The sequence below is a fragment of the Schistocerca gregaria genome, unplaced genomic scaffold, assembly GCF_023897955.1.
Source record: "Schistocerca gregaria isolate iqSchGreg1 unplaced genomic scaffold, iqSchGreg1.2 ptg000169l, whole genome shotgun sequence".
In the NCBI taxonomy this organism is placed as follows: Eukaryota; Metazoa; Arthropoda; class Insecta; order Orthoptera; family Acrididae; genus Schistocerca; species Schistocerca gregaria.
In genome coordinates this window covers 17186684-17205227 of record NW_026061724.1, presented here as the reverse complement: position 1 = coordinate 17205227, position 18544 = coordinate 17186684, and the positions used below count along the sequence as shown (strand labels likewise).

Sequence of the window (18544 nt, the reverse complement as noted above, 5' to 3'; positions counted from 1 at the left end):
ATGACAACATGCAGAGCTAGTGGCGTCAAAATTAACGCAACCGCAAAAGAGAACTGTATCTAACAGCAAGATGGAGTACTGACCCCGAAATTGTTCAATATTATAAAAACTATTGTGCGGTACTAAGAAAAGTTATTAAAAAGTCCAGAAGCATGTGTATCATGTCTGAGATCAGTAACTCTAATAATAAAATTAAAGCAATTTGGAATATTATTGAAAGGGAAACAGGGCAACCAAGAGCACAGGAAGACTTTAGTGCAATAAAATTGAATGACAAGTGCACTAACAAACAATCAGAAATTGAAAATATTTTGAATAATCATTTTTTAAATGTTGTGGAGAAAATAGGATCTAGATCTTCACTAGAAGAGGCAAGGCTATTAATAGAAGAGGCCATACCTGCACAGTTTGAAACAGCTGTAATTCCACCAACCTCTCCCTCTGAAATCAGTAAAATAATAAACTCACTGAAAAGTAAAAGCTCTTACGGAATTGATGGCATTTCCAGCAAAGTACTTAAAGCTTGTTCCCCACAGATAAGTAGAATTCTCAGCCACGTATGTAATAGCTCTTTGGAGCAGGGTGTTTTCCCTGATAGACTGAAATATGCCATTGTAAAACCATTGCATAAAAAGGGGGATATGTCGGATGTCAACAACTACCGCCCAATCTCTCTTCTGACAGCTCTATCAAAAATTTTTGAGAAAGTAATGTATTCAAGAGTAGCCTCCCATATTTGTAAAAATAAAGTACTAACAAAATGTCAGTTTGGTTTTCAGAAAGGCTTTTCAACAGAAAATGCTATATATGCTTTCACTGATCAAATATTAAATGCTCTGAATAACCGGACATCACCCATTGGTATTTTTTGTGATCTCTCAAAGGCCTTTGATTGTGTAAATCATGGAATTCTTTTAGATAAGCTAAATCATTATGGTTTGAGTGGGGCAGTGCACAAATGGTTTAATTCATACTTAACTGGAAGAATGCAGAAAGTTGAAATAAGTGGTTCGTGTAATGTTAAAACAGCTGATTCCTCAAACTGGGGTGCTATCAAGCACGGGGTCCCACAGGGTTCGGTCTTAGGTCCTTTACTGTTCTTGATATACATTAATGACTTACCATTCCACATTGATGAAGATGCAAAGTTAGTTCTTTTTGCTGATGATACAAGTATAGTAATAACATCCAAAAACCAAGAACTAAGTGATGTAATTGTAAATGATGTTTTTCACAAAATTATTAAGTGGTTCTCAGCAAACGGACTCTCTTTAAATTTTGATAAAACACAGTATATACAGTTCCGTACAGTAAATGGCAAAACTCCAGTAATAAATATAGAATTTGAACAGAAGTCTGTAGCTAAGGTAGAATTTTCAAAATTTTTAGGTGTGTCCATTGATGAGAGGTTAAACTGGAAGCAACACATTGATGGTCTGCTGAAACGTCTGAGTTCAGCTACGTATGCTATTAGGGTTATTGCAAATTTTGGTGATAAGAATCTCAGTAAATTAGCTTACTATGCCTACTTTCATTCACTGCTTTCGTATGGCATCATATTCTGGGGTAATTCATCGTTGAGTAGAAAAGTATTCATTGCACAAAAACGTGTAATCAGAATAATTGCTGGAGCCCACCCACGGTCATCCTGCAGACATCTATTTAAGGATCTAGGGATCCTCACAGTAACCTCACAGTATATATTCCCTTATGAAATTTGTTGATAATAATCCAACCCAATTCAAAAGTAATAGCAGTGTGCATACCTATAACACCAGGAGAAAGGATGATCTTCACTATGCAGGGTTAAATCTGACTTTGGCACAGAAAGGGGTAAATTATGCTGCCACAAAAGTCTTTGGGCACCTACCAAACAGCATCAAAAGCCTGACAGATAGCCAACTAACATTTAAAAATAAATTAAAAGAATTTCTAGATGACAACTCCTTCTACTCATTGGCTGAATTTTTAGATATAAAGTAAGTAAGTAAAAAAAAAAAAAAAAAAAAAAAAAAAAAATTAATCATTAGTGTCATGCAATATTTTGTGTAATGTAATTTCTTGTACAGACATCTTTTATTAACCTGACACGTTCCACATCATTACGAAGTGTCGTATTCATGATCTATGGAACAAGTATTAATCTAATCTAATCTAATCTAATCTAATCATACTTTATGTGACTCAAAAGCCGAACGAGTTACTTTCCGACATTGTTTTAGATGTGCAAGTGATAGTCAAAACTCGCTGTGTCGGCACTCTGCCGACCATTTCGCTAGTTAACACCGGTCTTGTTGTGTGTGTTTCAAGCTCAAGAGCATCTCCAAGCAAAAAATGGTCAACAGCAACATTCAGACGGTTTCGTACTGCTCAATTGCTACATTAAACGTTATGTTTCTTTTTCAGAACTGGAAAAACACAAGCGTGACAGCATTCGAACCTGTAATCTTCAGATCCGAAGTCCGACGCCTTATCCATTAGGCCACACGGTCACTGACGACCAACATTTACATGTATACGACTCATCTCGAAACGCTCACACCCCTGAGGATTTGTGTTTTCGTTCTACACAGCCGCTGCCCCTTACTCTTTCCCACCCATTCGTTACATTCAACCTCTGACGAGACCGACCAAATATAGACTGTGAAACAAGACCACACACTTTGTGCATTCGGAATCGAAGGCAGGGCGTCTCTCGCCGCATTTGCTACGATTGCCATTTGCTACTTCTGCAGAAGCGGCGGCGGCGACGACGACGACGACGACGACGACGACGAATATCGCGAGAGGCTCTGAGATATGTGAGAAATACATCTATAAAATGTAATTCAGACTGCCTCGTCCCACCTTATGCTGTACCGCTTTGGCAAATGCTTTATCTGCGCCATTCGCCTTAATCGCATCTGAGAGTGATTCTTAAAAAAACGCCTGTCGCTAATTGTTCGTCATCACAGGTACTGTTTGCTATACGGCCACGACGCGCAACTGATTTCCAAAATTCATCTTTCACCTGTGAGGATGGAACTTACGACCGCTGGTTTATTAGACCAGTGCTCTACCACTGAGCTAAAGAGGCGCGGCCTAGCGGTGCTCTTGGGTACTTCGTCCTTACGGTCGTCTGCATCATCAGACTTTAGCTGACAACACTTCATATTACCGGCTAATATTTGCAGCTATGGCGACAAATTACTGCTTGACTACACATCTGACACGTAACCGATGTGCTCTCCAAACAACAACACTTGCATTTCAGAACATGTCTTTCACACATGTCTACAAAATCACCTTCACCTTCAAATACAGCTTCCTTGCGACTGACAGAGACGTAGGCAAAGTTTAAAGTTGCTATTTCCATTAAATCTCGTTAATCAGAAAAACGGTAATTTACACTTGCAGCGGAACAAAATTCCGTTCCGCCCAGCGTCTGGCTCGAACCCACAACCCTGGGATTAAGAGTCTGACGCTCTACCAACTGAGCCAGCCGGCTACCTCGGTGAATACCTGCCGGGTAGCACGTCACACAGTACTCGTTTGGGTTGGGTGGTCCCATACAGAATCTCTCCATGATGCCTAATGTTTTCCTAACGTCACACTCGTCACGTACTTCACTTTTATGTCATAATCATTTCTGAGAGGTAAAGAAATTGCATGACAACATGCAGAGCTAGTGGCGTCAAAATTAACGCACATACTTTATGTGACTCAAAAGCCGAACGAGTTACTTTCCGACGTTGTTTTAGATGTGCAAGTGATAGTCAAAACTCGCTGTGTCGGCACTCTGCCGACCATTTCGCTAGTTAACACCGGTCTTGTTGTGTGTGTTTCAAGCTCAAGAGCATCTCCAAGCAAAAAATGGTCAACAGCAACATTCAGACGGTTTCGTACTGCTCAATTGCTACATTAAAACGTTATGTTTCTTTTTCAGAACTGGAAAAACACAAGCGTGACAGCATTCGAACCTGTAATCTTCAGATCCGAAGTCCGACGCCTTATCCATTAGGCCACACGGTCACTGACGACCAACATTTACATGTATACGACTCATTTCGAAACGCTCACACCCCTGAGGATTTGTGTTTTCGTTCTACACAGCAGCTGCCCCTTGCTCTTTCCCACCCATTCGTTACATTCAACCTCTGACGAGACCGACCAAATATAGACTGATAAACAAGACCACACACTTTGTGCATTCGGAATCGAAGGCAGGGCGACCCTCGCCGCATTTGCTACGATTGCCATTTGCTACTTCTGCAGAAGCGGCGGCGGCGGCGACGACGACGACGACGACGACGACGAATATCGCGAGAGGCTCTGAGATATGTGAGAAATACATCTATAAAATGTAATTCAGACTGCCTCGTCCCACCTTATGCTGTACCGCTTTGGCAAATGCTTTATCTGCGCCATTCGCCTTAATCGCATCTGAAAGTAATTCTTAAAAAAACGCCTGTCGCTAATTGTTCGTCATCAAGGTACTGTTTGCTATACGGCCACGACGCGCAACTGATTTCCAAAATTCATCTTTCTTCTGTGAGGATGGAACTTACGACACCTGGTTTATTAGACCAGTGCTCTACCACTGAGCTAAAGAGGCGCGGCCTAGCGGTACTCTTGGGTACTTCGTCCTTACGGTCGTCTGCATCATCAGACTTTAGCTGACAACACTTCATATTACCGGCTAATATTTGCAGCTATGGCGACAAATTACTGCTTGGCTACACATCTGACACGTAACCGATGTGCTCTCCAAACAACAACACTTGCATTTCAGAACATGTCTTTCACACATGTCTACAAAATCACCTTCACCTTCAAATACAGCTTCCTTGCGACTGACAGAGACGTAGGCAAAGTTTAAAGTTGCTATTTCCATTAAATCTCGTTAATCAGAAAAACGGTAATTTACACCTGCAGCGGAACAAAATTCCGTTCCGCCCAGCGTCTGGCTCGAAACCACGACCCTGGGATTAAGAGTCAGACGCTCTACCGACTGAGCTAGCCGGCTACCTCGGTGAATACCTCCCGGGTAGCACGTCACACAGTACTCGTTTGTGTTGGGTGGTCCCATACAGAATCTCTCCATGATGCCTAATGTTTTCCTAACGTCACACTCGTCACGTACTTCACCTTTATGTCATAATCATTTCTGAGAGGTAAAGAAATTGCATGACAACATGCAGAGCTAGTGGCGTCAAAATTAACGCACATACTTTATGTGACTCAAAAGCCGATCGAGTTACTTTCCGACGTTGTTTTAGATGTGCAAGTGATAGTCAAAACTCGCTGTGTCGGCACTCTGCCGACCATTTCGCTAGTTAACACCGGTCTTGTTGTGTGTGTTTCAAGCTCAAGAGCATCTCCAAGCAAAAAATGGTCAACAGCAACATTCAGACGGTTTCGTACTGCTCAATTGCTACATTAAAACGTTATGTTTCTTTTTCAGAACTGGAAAAACACAAGCGTGACAGCATTCGAACCTGTAATCTTCAGATCCGAAGTCCGACGCCTTATCCATTAGGCCACACGGTCACTGACGACCAACATTTACATGTATACGACTCATCTCGAAACGCTCACACCCCTGAGGATTTGTGTTTTCGTTCTACACAGCCGCTGCCCCTTGCTCTTTCCAACCCATTCGTTACATTCAACCTCTGACGAGACCGATCAAATATAGACTGTGAAACAAGACCACACACTTTGTGCATTCGGAATCGAAGGCAGGGCGTCCCTCGCCGCATTTGCTACGATTGCCATTTGCTACTTCTGCAGAAGCGGCGGCGGCGGCGGCGACGACGACGACGACGACGACGACGACGACGACGACGACGACGAATATCGCGAGAGGCTCTGAGATATGTGAGAAATACATCTATAAAATGTAATTCAGACTGCCTCGTCCCACCTTATGCTGTACCGCTTTGGCAAATGCTTTATCTGCGCCATTCGCCTTAATCGCATCTGAGAGTGATTCTTAAAAAAACGCCTGTCGCTAATTGTTCGTCATCACAGGTACTGTTTGCTATACGGCCACGAAGCGCAAATGATTTCCAAAATTCATCTTTCTTCTGTGAGGATTGAACTTACGACCGCTGGTTTTTTAGACCAGTGGTCTACCACTGAGCTAAAGAGGCGCGGCCTAGCGGTACTCTTGGGTACTTCGTCCTTACGGTCGTCTGCATCATCAGACTTTAGCTGACAACACTTCATATTACCGGCTAATATTTGCAGCTATGGCGACAAATTACTGCTTGACTACACATCTGACACGTAACCGATGTGCTCTCCAAACAACAACACTTGCATTTCAGAACATGTCTTTCACACATGTCTACAAAATCACCATCACCTTCAAATACAGCTTCCTTGCGACTGACAGAGACGTAGGCAAAGTTTAAAGTTGCTATTTCCATTAAATCTCGTTAATCAGAAAAACGGTAATTTACACCTGCAGCGGAACAAAATTCCGTTCCGCCCAGCGTCTGGCTCGAACCCACGACCCTGGGATTAAGAGTCTGACGCTCTACCGACTGAGCTAGCCGGCTACCTCGGTGAATACCTGCCGGGTAGCACGTCACACAGTACTCGTTTGTGTTGGGTGGTCCCATACAGAATCTCTCCATGATGCCTAATGTTTTCCTAACGTCACACTCGTCACGTACTTCACTTTTATGTCATAATCATTTCTGAGAGGTAAAGAAATTGCATGACAACATGCAGAGCTAGTGGCGTCAAAATTAACGCACATACTTTATGTGACTCAAAAGCCGAACGAGTTACTTTCCGACGTTGTTTTAGATGTGCAAGTGATAGTCAAAACTCGCTGTGTCGGCACTCTGCCGACCATTTCGCTAGTTAACACCGGTCTTGTTGTGTGTGTTTCAAGCTCAAGAGCATCTCCAAGCAAAAAATGGTCAACAGCAACATTCAGACGGTTTCGTACTGCTCAATTGCTACATTAAAACGTTATGTTTCTTTTTCAGAACTGGAAAAACACAAGCGTGACAGCATTCGAACCTGTAATCTTCAGATCCGAAGTCCGACGCCTTATCCATTAGGCCACACGGTCACTGACGACCAACATTTACATGTATACGACTCATCTCGAAACGCTCACACCCCTGAGGATTTGTGTTTTCGTTCTACACAGCCGCTGCCCCTTGCTCTTTCCCACCCATTCGTTACATTCAACCTCTGACGAGACCGACCAAATATAGACTGTGAAACAAGACCACACACTTTGTGCATTCGGAATCGAAGGCAGGGCGTCCCTCGCCGCATTTGCTACGATTGCCATTTGCTACTTCTGCAGAAGCGGCGGCGGCGGCGGCGGCGGCGGCGACGACGACGACGACGACGACGACGACGACGACGAATATCGCGAGAGGCTCTGAGATATGTGAGAAATACATCTATAAAATGTAATTCAGACTGCCTCGTCCCACCTTATGCTGTACCGCTTTGGCAAATGCTTTATCTGCGCCATTCGCCTTAATCGCATCTGAGAGTGATTCTTAAAAAAACGCCTGTCGCTAATTGTTCGTCATCACAGGTACTGTTTGCTATACGGCCACGACGCGCAACTGATTTCCAAAATTCATCTTTCTTCTGTGAGGATTGAACTTACGACCGCTGGTTTATTAGACCAGTGCTCTACCACTGAGCTAAAGAGGCGCGGCCTAGCGGTACTCTTGGGTACTTCGTCCTTACGGTCGTCTGCATCATCAGACTTTAGCTGACAACACTTCATATTACCGGCTAATATTTGCAGCTATGGCGACAAATTACTGCTTGACTACACATCTGACACGTAACCGATGTGCTCTCCAAACAACAACACTTGCATTTCAGAACATGTCTTTCACACATGTCTACAAAATCACCTTCACCTTCAAATACAGCTTCCTTGCGACTGACAGAGACGTAGGCAAAGTTTAAAGTTGCTGTTTCCATTAAATCTCGTTAATCAGAAAAACGGTAATTTACACCTGCAGCGGAACAAAATTCCGTTCCGCCCAGCGTCTGGCTCGAAACCACGACCCTGGGATTAAGAGTCAGACGCTCTACCGACTGAGCTAGCCGGCTACCTCGGTGAATACCTCCCGGGTAGCACGTCACACAGTACTCGTTTGTGTTGGGTGGTCCCATACAGTATCTCTCCATGATGCCTAATGTTTTCCTAACGTCACACTCGTCACGTACTTCACTTTTATGTCATAATCATTTCTGAGAGGTAAAGAAATTGCATGACAACATGCAGAGATAGTGGCGTCAAAATTAACGCACATACTTTATGTGACTCAAAAGCCGAACGAGTTACTTTCCGACGTTGTTTTAGATGTGCAAGTGATAGTCAAAACTCGCTGTGTCGGCACTCTGCCGACCATTTCGCTAGTTAACACCGGTCTTGTTGTGTGTGTTTCAAGCTCAAGAGCATCTCCAAGCAAAAAATGGTCAACAGCAACATTCAGACGGTTTCGTACTGCTCAATTGCTACATTAAAACGTTATGTTTCTTTTTCAGAACTGGAAAAACACAAGCGTGACAGCATTCGAACCTGTAATCTTCAGATCCGAAGTCCGACGCCTTATCCATTAGGCCACACGGTCACTGACGACCAACATTTACTTGTATACGACTCATCTCGAAACGCTCACACCCCTGAGGATTTGTGTTTTCGTTCTACACAGCCGCTGCCCCTTGCTCTTTCCCACCCATTCGTTACATTCAACCTCTGACGAGACCGACCAAATATAGACTGTGAAACAAGACCACACACTTTGTGCATTCGGAATCGAAGGCAGGGCGTCCCTCGCCGCATTTGCTACGATTGCCATTTGCTACCTCTGCAGAAGCGGCGGCGACGGCGACGACGACGAATATCGCGAGAGGCTCTGAGATATGTGAGAAATACATCTATAAAATGTAATTCAGACTGCCTCGTCCCACCTTATGCTGTACCGCTTTGGCAAATGCTTTATCTGCGCCATTCGCCTTAATCGCATCTGAGAGTGATTCTTAAAAAAACGCCTGTCGCTAATTGTTCGTCATCACAGGTACTGTTTGCTATACGGCCACGACGCGCAACTGATTTCCAAAATTCATCTTTCTTCTGTGAGGATTGAACTTACGACCGCTGGTTTATTAGACCAGTGCTCTACCACTGAGCTAAAGAGGCGCGGCCTAGCGGTACTCTTGGGTACTTCGTCCTTACGGTCGTCTGCATCATCAGACTTTAGCTGACAACACTTCATATTACCGGCTAATATTTGCAGCTATGGCGACAAATTACTGCTTGACTACACATCTGACACGTAACCGATGTGCTCTCCAAACAACAACACTTGCATTTCAGAACATGTCTTTCACACATGTCTACAAAATCACCTTCACCTTCAAATACAGCTTCCTTGCGACTGACAGAGACGTAGGCAAAGTTTAAAGTTGATATTTCCATTAAATCTCGTTAATCAGAAAAACGGTAATTTACACCTGCAGCGGAACAAAATTCCGTTCCGCCCAGCGTCTGGCTCGAACCCACGACCCTGGGATTAAGAGTCTGACGCTCTACCGACTGAGCTAGCCGGCTACCTCGGTGAATACCTGCCGGGTAGCACGTCACACAGTACTCGTTTGTGTTGGGTGGTCCCATACAGAATCTCTCCATGATGCCTAATGTTTTCCTAACGTCACACTCGTCACGTACTTCACTTTTATGTCATAATCATTTCTGATAGGTAAAGAAATTGCATGACAACATGCAGAGCTAGTGGTGTCAAAATTAACGCACATACTTTATGTGACTCAAAAGCCGAACGAGTTACTTTCCGACGTTGTTTTAGATGTGCAAGTGATAGTCAAAACTCGCTGTGTCGGCACTCTGCCGACCATTTCGCTAGTTAACACCGGTCTTGTTGTGTGTGTTTCAAGCTCAAGAGCATCTCCAAGCAAAAAATGGTCAACAGCAACATTCAGACGGTTTCGTACTGCTCAATTGCTACATTAAAACGTTATGTTTCTTTTTCAGAACTGGAAAAACACAAGCGTGACAGCATTCGAACCTGTAATCTTCAGATCCGAAGTGCGACGCCTTATCCATTAGGCCACACGGTCACTGACGACCAACATTTACATGTATACGACTCATCTCGAAACGCTCACACCCCTGAGGATTTGTGTTTTCGTTCTACACAGCCGCTGCCCCTTGCTCTTTCCCACCCATTCGTTACATTCAACCTCTGACGAACCCGACCAAATATAGACTGTGAAACAAGACCACACACTTTGTGCATTCGGAATCGAAGGCAGGGCGTCCCTCGCCGCATTTGCTACGATTGCCATTTGCTACTTCTGCAGAAGCGGCGGCGGCGGCGACGACGACGACGACGACGACGACGACGAATATCGCGAGAGGCTCTGAGATATGTGAGAAATACATCTATAAAATGTAATTCAGACTGCCTCGTCCCACCTTATGCTGTACCGCTTTGGCAAATGTTTTATCTGCGCCATTCGCCTTAATCGCATCTGAGAGTGATTCTTAAAAAAACGCCTGTCGCTAATTGTTCGTCATCACAGGTACTGTTTGCTATACGGCCACGACGCGCAACTGATTTCCAAAATTCACCTTTCTTCTGTGAGGATTGAACTTACGACCGCTGGTTTATTACACCAGTGCTCTACCACTGAGCTAAAGAGGCGCGGCCTAGCGGTACTCTTGGGTACTTCGTCCTTACGGTCGTCTGCATCATCAGACTTTAGCTGACAACACTTCATATTACCGGCTAATATTTGCAGCTATGGCGACAAATTACTGCTTGACTACACATCTGACACGTAACCGATGTGCTCTCCAAACAACAACACTTGCATTTCAGAACATGTCTTTCACACATGTCTACAAAATCACCTTCACCTTCAAATACAGCTTCCTTGCGACTAACAGAGACGTAGGCAAAGTTTAAAGTTGCTATTTCCATTAAATCTCGTTAATCAGAAAAACGGTAATTTACACCTGCAGCGGAACAAAATTCCGTTCCGCCCAGCGTCTGGCTCGAAACCACGACCCTGGGATTAAGAGTCTGACGCTCTACCGACTGAGCTAGCCGGCTACCTCGGTGAATACCTGCCGGGTAGCACGTCACACAGTACTCGTTTGTGTTGGGTGGTCCCATACAGAATCTCTCCATGATGCCTAATGTTTTCCTAACGTCACACTCGTCACGTACTTCACTTTTATGTCATAATCATTTCTGAGAGGTAAAGAAATTGCATGACAACATGCAGAGCTAGTGGCGTCAAAATTAACGCACATACTTTATTTGACTCAAAAGCCGAACGAGTTACTTTCCGACGTTGTTTTAGATGTGCAAGTGATAGTCAAAACTCGCTGTGTCGGCACTCTGCCGACCATTTCGCTAGTTAACACCGGTCTTGTTGTGTGTGTTTCAAGCTCAAGAGCATCTCCAAGCAAAAAATGGTCAACAGCAACATTCAGACGGTTTCGTACTGCTCAATTGCTACATTAAAACGTTATGTTTCTTTTTCAGAACTGGAAAAACACAAGCGTGACAGCATTCGAACCTGTAATCTTCAGATCCGAAGTGCGACGCCTTATCCATTAGGCCACACGGTCACTGACGACCAACATTTACATGTATACGACTCATCTCGAAACGCTCACACCCCTGAGGATTTGTGTTTTCGTTCTACACAGCCGCTGCCCCTTGCTCTTTCCCACCCATTCGTTACATTCAACCTCTGACGAGACCGACCAAATATAGACTGTGAAACAAGACCACACACTTTGTGCATTCGGAATCGAAGGCAGGGCGTCCCTCGCCGCATTTGCTACGATTGCCATTTGCTACTTCTGCAGAAGCGGCGGCGGCGGCGGCGACGACGACGACGACGACGACGACGACGACGACGAATATCGCGAGAGGCTCTGAGATATGTGAGAAATACATCTATAAAATGTAATTCAGACTGCCTCGTCCCACCTTATGCTGTACCGCTTTGGCAAATGCTTTATCTGCGCCATTCGCCTTAATCGCATCTGAGAGTGATTCTTAAAAAAACGCCTGTCGCTAATTGTTCGTCATCACAGGTACTGTTTGCTATACGGCCACGACGCGCAACTGATTTCCAAAATTCATCTTTCTTCTGTGAGGATTGAACTTGCGACCGCTGGTTTATTAGACCAGTGCTCTACCACTGAGCTGAAGAGGCGCGGCCTAGCGGTACTCTTGGGTACTTCGTCCTTACGGTCGTCTGCATCATCAGACTTTAGCTGACAACACTTCATATTACCGGCTAATATTTGCAGCTATGGCGACAAATTACTGCTTGACTACACATCTGACACGTAACCGATGTGCTCTCCAAACAACAACACTTGCATTTCAGAACATGTCTTTCACACATGTCTACAAAATCACCTTCACCTTCAAATACAGCTTCCTTGCGACTGACAGAGACGTAGGCAAAGTTTAAAGTTGCTATTTCCATTAAATCTCGTTAATCAGAAAGACGGTAATTTACACCTGCAGCGGAACAAAATTCCGTTCCGCCCAGCGTCTGGCTCGAACCCACGACCCTGGGATTAAGAGTCTGACGCTCTACCGACTGAGCTAGCCGGCTACCTCGGTGAATACCTGCCGGGTAGCACGTCACACAGTACTCGTTTGTGTTGGGTGGTCCCATACAGAATCTCTCCATGATGCCTAATGTTTTCCTAACGTCACACTCGTCACGTACTTCACTTTTATGTCATAATCATTTCTGAGAGGTAAAGAAATTGCATGACAACATGCAGAGCTAGTGGCGTCAAAATTAACGCACATACTTTATGTGACTCAAAAGCCGAACGAGTTACTTTCCGACGTTGTTTTAGATGTGCAAGTGATAGTCAAAACTCGCTGTGTCGGCACTCTGCCGACCATTTCGCTAGTTAACACCGGTCTTGTTGTGTGTGTTTCAAGCTCAAGAGCATCTCCAAGCAAAAAATGGTCAACAGCAACATTCAGACGGTTTCGTACTGCTCAATTGCTACATTAAAACGTTATGTTTCTTTTTCAGAACTGGAAAAACACAAGCGTGACAGCATTCGAACCTGTAATCTTCAGATCCGAAGTGCGACGCCTTATCCATTAGGCCACACGGTCACTGACGACCAACATTTACATGTATACGACTCATCTCGAAACGCTCACACCCCTGAGGATTTGTGTTTTCGTTCTACACAGCCGCTGCCCCTTGCTCTTTCCCACCCATTCGTTACATTCAACCTCTGACGAACCCGACCAAATATAGACTGTGAAACAAGACCACACACTTTGTGCATTCGGAATCGAAGGCAGGGCGTCCCTCGCCGCATTTGCTACGATTGCCATTTGCTACTTCTGCAGAAGCGGCGACGACGACGACGACGACGACGACGACGACGAATATCGCGAGAGGCTCTGAGATATGTGAGAAATACATCTATAAAATGTAATTCAGACTGCCTCGTCCCACCTTATGCTGTAACGCTTTGGCAAATGCTTTATCTGCGCCATTCGCCTTAATCGCATGTGAGAGTGATTCTTAAAAAAACGCCTGTCGCTAATTGTTCGTCATCACAGGTACTGTTTGCTATACGGCCACGACGCGCAACTGATTTCCAAAATTCATCTTTCTTCTGTGAGGATTGAACTTATGACCGCTGGTTTATTAGACCAGTGCTCTACCACTGAACTAAAGAGGCGCGGCCTAGCGGTACTCTTGGGTACTTCGTCCTTACGGTCGTCTGCATCATCAGACTTTAGCTGACAACACTTCATATTACCGGCTAATATTTGCAGCTATGGCGACAAATTACTGCTTGACTACACATCTGACACGTAACCGATGTGCTCTCCAAACAACAACACTTGTATTTCAGAACATGTCTTTCACACATGTCTACAAAATCACCTTCACCTTCAAATACAGCTTCCTTGCGACTGACAGAGACGTAGGCAAAGTTTAAAGTTGCTATTTCCATTAAATCTCGTTAATCAGAAAAACGGTAATTTACACCTGCAGCGGAACAAAATTCCGTTCCGCCCAGCGTCTGGCTCGAACCCACGACCCTGGGATTAAGAGTCTGACGCTCTACCGACTGAGCTAGCCGGCTACCTCGGTGAATACCTGCCGGGTAGCACGTCACACAGTACTCGTTTGTGTTGGGTGGTCCCATACAGAATCTCTCCATGATGCCTAATGTTTTCCTAACGTCACACTCGTCACGTACTTCACTTTTATGTCATAATCATTTCTGAGAGGTAAAGAAATTGCATGACAACATGCAGAGCTAGTGGCGTCAAAATTAACGCACATACTTTATGTGACTCAAAAGCCGAACGAGTTACTTTCCGACGTTGTTTTAGATGTGCAAGTGATAGTCAAAACTCGCTGTGTCGGCACTCTGCCGACCATTTCGCTAGTTAACACCGGTCTTGTTGTGTGTGTTTCAAGCTCAAGGGCATCTCCAAGCAAAAAATGGTCAACAGCAACATTCAGACGGTTTCGTACTGCTCAATTGCTACATTAAAACGTTATGTTTCTTTTTCAGAACTGGAAAAACACAAGCGTGACAGCATTCGAACCTGTAATCTTCAGATCCGAAGTCCGATGCCTTATCCATTAGGCCACACGGTTACTGACGACCAACACTTACATGTATACGACTCATCTCGAAACGCTCACACCCCTGAGGATTTGTGTTTTCGTTCTACACAGCCGCTGCCCCTTGCTCTTTCCCACCCATTCGTTACATTCAACCTCTGACGAGACCGACGAAATATAGACTGTGAAACAAGACCACACACTTTGTGCATTCGGAATCGAAGGCAGGGCGTCCCTCGCCGCATTTGCTACGATTGCCATTTGCTACTTCTGCAGAAGCGGCGGCGGCGGCGACGACGACGACGACGACGACGACGACGAATATCGCGAGAGGCTCTGAGATATGTGAGAAATACATCTATAAAATGTAATTCAGACTGCCTCGTCCCACCTTATGCTGTACCGCTTTGGCAAATGCTTTATCTGCGCCATTCGCCTTAATCGCATCTGAGAGTGATTCTTAAAAAAACGCCTGTCGCTAATTGTTCGTCATCACAGGTACTGTTTGCTATACGGCCACGACGCGCAACTGATTTCCAAAATTCAACTTTCTCCTGTGAGGATTGAACTTACGACCGCTGGTTTATTAGACCAGTGCTCTACCACTGAGCTAAAGAGGCGCGGCCTAGCGGTACTCTTGGGTACTTCGTCCTTACGGTCGTCTGCATCATCAGACTTTAGCTGACAACACTTCATATTACCGGCTAATATTTGCAGCTATGGCGACAAATTACTGCTTGACTACACATCTGACACGTAACCGATGTGCTCTCCAAACAACAACACTTGCATTTCAGAACATGTCTTTCACACATGTCTACAAAATCACCTTCACCTTCAAATACAGCTTCCTTGCGACTGACAGAGACGTAGGCAAAGTTTAAAGTTGCTATTTCCATTAAATCTCGTTAATCAGAAAAACGGTAATTTACACCTGCAGCGGAACAAAATTCCGTTCCGCCCAGCGTCTGGCTCGAACCCACGACCCTGGGATTAAGAGTCTGACGCTCTACCGACTGAGCTAGCCGGCTACCTCGGTGAATACCTGCCGGGTAGCACGTCACACAGTACTCGTTTGTGTTGGGTGGTCCCATACAGAATCTCTCCATGATGCCTAATGTTTTCCTAACGTCACACTCGTCACGTACTTCACTTTTATGTCATAATCATTTCTGATAGGTAAAGAAATTGCATGACAACATGCAGAGCTAGTGGTGTCAAAATTAACGCACATACTTTATGTGACTCAAAAGCCGAACGAGTTACTTTCCGACGTTGTTTTAGATGTGCAAGTGATAGTCAAAACTCGCTGTGTCGGCACTCTGCCGACCATTTCGCTAGTTAACACCGGTCTTGTTGTGTGTGTTTCAAGCTCAAGAGCATCTCCAAGCAAAAAATGGTCAACAGCAACATTCAGACGGTTTCGTACTGCTCAATTGCTACATTAAAACGTTATGTTTCTTTTTCAGAACTGGAAAAACACAAGCGTGACAGCATTCGAACCTGTAATCTTCAGATCCGAAGTGCGACACCTTATCCATTAGGCCACACGGTCACTGACGACCAACATTTACATGTATACGACTCATCTCGAAACGCTCACACCCCTGAGGATTTGTGTTTTCGTTCTACACAGCCGCTGCCCCTTGCTCTTTCCCACCCATTCGTTACATTCAACCTCTGACGAACCCGACCAAATATAGACTGTGAAACAAGACCACACACTTTGTGCATTCGGAATCGAAGGCAGGGCGTCCCTCGCCGCATTTGCTACGATTGCCATTTGCTACTTCTGCAGAAGCGGCGACGACGACGACGACGACGACGACGACGACGACGAATATCGCGAGAGGCTCTGAGATATGTGAGAAATACATCTATAAAATGTAATTCAGACTGCCTCGTCCCACCTTATGCTGTAACGCTTTGGCAAATGCTTTATCTGCGCCATTCGCCTTAATCGCATGTGAGAGTGATTCTTAAAAAAACGCCTGTCGCTAATTGTTCGTCATCACAGGTACTGTTTGCTATACGGCCACGACGCGCAACTGATTTCCAAAATTCATCTTTCTTCTGTGAGGATTGAACTTATGACCGCTGGTTTATTAGACCAGTGCTCTACCACTGAGCTAAAGACGCGCGGCCTAGCGGTACTCTTGGGTACTTCGTCCTTACGGTCGTCTGCATCATCAGACTTTAGCTGACAACACTTCATATTACCGGCTAATATTTGCAGCTATGGCGACAAATTACTGCTTGACTACACATCTGACACGTAACCGATGTGCTCTCCAAACAACAACACTTGTATTTCAGAACATGTCTTTCACACATGTCTACAAAATCACCTTCACCTTCAAATACAGCTTCCTTGCGACTGACAGAGACGTAGGCAAAGTTTAAAGTTGCTATTTCCATTAAATCTCGTTAATCAGAAAAACGGTAATTTACACCTGCAGCGGAACAAAATTCCGTTCCGCCCAGCGTCTGGCTCGAACCCACGACCCTGGGATTAAGAGTCTGACGCTCTACCGACTGAGCTAGCCGGCTACCTCGGTGAATACCTGCCGGGTAGCACGTCACACAGTACTCGTTTGTGTTGGGTGGTCCCATACAGAATCTCTCCATGATGCCTAATGTTTTCCTAACGTCACACTCGTCACGTACTTCACTTTTATGTCATAATCATTTCTGAGAGGTAAAGAAATTGCATGACAACATGCAGAGCTAGTGGCGTCAAAATTAACGCACATACTTAATGTGACTCAAAAGCCGAACGAGTTACTTTCCGACGTTGTTTTAGATGTGCAAGTGATAGTCAAAACTCGCTGTGTCGGCACTCTGCCGACCATTTCGCTAGTTAACACCGGTCTTGTTGTGTGTGTTTCAAGCTCAAGGGCATCTCCAAGCAAAAAATGGTCAACAGCAACATTCAGACGGTTTCGTACTGCTCAATTGCTACATTAAAACGTTATGTTTCTTTTTCAGAACTGGAAAAACACAAGCGTGACAGCATTCGAACCTGTAATCTTCAGATCCGAAGTCCGATGCCTTATCCATTAGGCCACACGGTCACTGACGACCAACATTTACATGTATACGACTCATCTCGAAACGCTCACACCCCTGAGGATTTGTGTTTTCGTTCTACACAGCCGCTGCCCCTTGCTCTTTCCCACCCATTCGTTACATTCAACCTCTGACGAGACCGACCAAATATAGACTGTGAAACAAGACCACACACTTTGTGCATTCGGAATCGAAGGCAGGGCGTCCCTCGCCGCATTTGCTACGATTGCCATTTGCTACTTCTGCAGAAGCGGCGGCGGCGGCGACGACGACGACGACGACGACGACGACGACGACGACGACGACGAATATCGCGAGAGGCTCTGAGATATGTGAGAAATACATCTATAAAATGTAATTCAGACTGCCTCGTCCCACCTTATGCTGTACCGCTTTGGCAAATGCTTTATCTGCGCCATTCGCCTTAATCGCATCTGAGAGTGATTCTTAAAAAAACGCCTGTCGCTAATTGTTCGTCATCACAGGTACTGTTTGCTATACGGCCACGACGCGCAACTGATTTCCAAAATTCATCTTTCTCCTGTGAGGATTGAACTTACGACCGCTGGTTTATTAGACCAGTGCTCTACCACTGAGCTAAAGAGGCGCGGCCTAGCGGTACTCTTGGGTACTTCGTCCTTACGGTCGTCTGCATCATCAGACTTTAGCTGACAACACTTCATATTACCGGCTAATATTTGCAGCTATGGCGACAAATTACTGCTTGACTACACATCTGACACGTAACCGATGTGCTCTCCAAACAACAACACTTGCATTTCAGAACATGTCTTTCACACATGTCTACAAAATCACCTTCACCTTC

The 18544-nt window shown here is 44.9% G+C and overlaps 2 non-coding genes across 2 annotated transcripts; both read right to left on the bottom strand.

The window, feature by feature from the left end:
- Positions 1 to 15197: 15197 nt before the first annotated feature.
- On the bottom strand, positions 15198 to 15269 carry Trnai-aau (transfer RNA isoleucine (anticodon AAU)). Its single transcript has one exon. It is a non-coding gene; the product is annotated as a tRNA-Ile (tRNA).
- A 2984-nt stretch (positions 15270 to 18253) lies between these two features.
- Trnai-aau (transfer RNA isoleucine (anticodon AAU)) lies at positions 18254 to 18325 on the bottom strand. The gene has a single exon. It is a non-coding gene; the product is annotated as a tRNA-Ile (tRNA).
- Between the last annotated feature and the right edge of the window lie 219 nt (positions 18326 to 18544).